Source organism: Rhinopithecus bieti, unplaced genomic scaffold (genome assembly GCF_001698545.2).
Source record: "Rhinopithecus bieti isolate Rb0 unplaced genomic scaffold, ASM169854v2 scaffold_35864, whole genome shotgun sequence".
Lineage (NCBI taxonomy): Eukaryota > Metazoa > Chordata > Mammalia > Primates > Cercopithecidae > Rhinopithecus > Rhinopithecus bieti.
This window is the reverse complement of record NW_016815828.1, coordinates 28,982-30,535: the sequence shown is the minus strand read 5'-3', so window position 1 is coordinate 30,535 and position 1,554 is coordinate 28,982. Positions and strand designations below refer to the sequence as shown.

The following is a 1,554-nucleotide window of genomic DNA, read 5'->3' as shown; positions in this document are numbered from 1 at the left end:
GTGTCCTGTTTGCTGGGTGGGATTCTCTCATCATAGTCCTATGTCCATTCAGTAAGTGTCTAAAACCATTGTAAGCAGATTGTGCACCAGGTAACTGGAAGGGGGAGCAGGTATGGAGACAGTTTTCCCCAAGGTGTCTTCTGCTTGACTCCTTGATTGTCTACCCTCTACTTAGTTATGTTTCCTCTTTCTACCATGCCAATTTTATCGTGTTTCCAAAGTCCCAAATTATCTCCAAAAGATTAAAATTCACACTGTCATTATAATAGCCATTTATTTGAACCTTTGTTTTGGTTAACATGCAAGCACACATACTAGATGACACAAGACACACAAGTTACAGTAATGAGAAAAAGGGTGAAAAAAATACAGATCAATACTTTGGTATTGACCTAAGTCATCGATCATTTCTGGATTTCCAAAAGCCTCTTACCTGCCATTATTGTGTCTACTCTTGGTTCTATTCAATACAATTTCACACAGTGAGCTCTTTAAGGGTTTATTAAAAGTACTCATTTCACACCATTCTTTTTCTTTAAACTCTTCTTCTTTAAAACTTTAAACTTTTCTCATGACTTCTTATTTGGCCAGAGTCAAATTACATTTTTTTAACTCAGGATGCCTCATTATCTAATCACATCTCTACCAGTCTGACTTTGTCTCTTGTCATTGTGCTCATCTCTCTATGCCTTCTTCATCCTTTAAAGCCAAACACATCCCTATTGATAATCTTTGCACTTGTTCTTCCCTGTGCTTGGAACACGTTTACTTTATGTGGGCACATGGCTTGTTCCTTCATTTTCTCAGAACTATATCCGAAGCCACCATTGTACAGAGGTACTCCCCATATACTCCCACTAAAATAAAAAGGAACATTAGTCTCTAATTAAAAATAACTCTATAGTTTTCTTCATAGCACTTACTATAATTTCATTTCTTTGAGCATTTTTAAGATTTATTATTCAAAGGTTCTTTTATTCCATAGCTGTATGAAACCAGATGATTTGATTATGATCTATGTGCCTCAGTTTCCCAATTGGTATAATGGAAGTTATAGTATTTCACCTTCATTGGGTTATTATAAAGATTACATGAATTTTAGTAAGTGTAAACAAAATCAGAACAGTATCAGGCACATTGTAAATCCTCAGTAAATATTAGCTCACCTTGTTACATATTTGTTTCTCTCCTTTATTCCTCATGAGAATCTAAGTTCCCTTCAGGTAAGAACTAACTGTGTTTTGCTCACTGCCTGTTACATTAAATTTGGCAGGCGAGTAAGATGGCTGAATAGGAACAGCTCCAGTCTCCAACTCCCAGCACGAGCGACACAGAAGACCAGTGATTTCTGCATTTTCAACTGAGGTACTGGGGTCATCTCACTAGGGAGTGCCAGACAATCGGTGCTGGTCAGCTGCTGTAGCCTGACCAGCGAGAGCTGAAGCAGGGCGAAGCGCAAGGGGGAAGGGAATCCCTTTTCCTAGCCAGGGGAACTGAGACACACAACACCTGGAAAATCGGGTAACTCCCACCCCAATACTGCGCTTTAAGCAA

The 1,554-nt window shown here is 38.7% G+C and overlaps 1 long non-coding RNA gene across 1 annotated transcript in view; it reads right to left on the bottom strand.

The window, feature by feature from the left end:
* Nucleotides 1–495: 495 nt before the first annotated feature.
* Nucleotides 496–1,554, bottom strand: part of LOC108516527 (uncharacterized) — a 9,525-nt gene continuing 8,466 nt past the window's right edge. The window contains exon 3 of the long non-coding RNA XR_001881852.1: nt 496–857. This is a non-coding gene — a long non-coding RNA (uncharacterized LOC108516527). The remainder of the gene's footprint in view (nt 858–1,554) is intronic.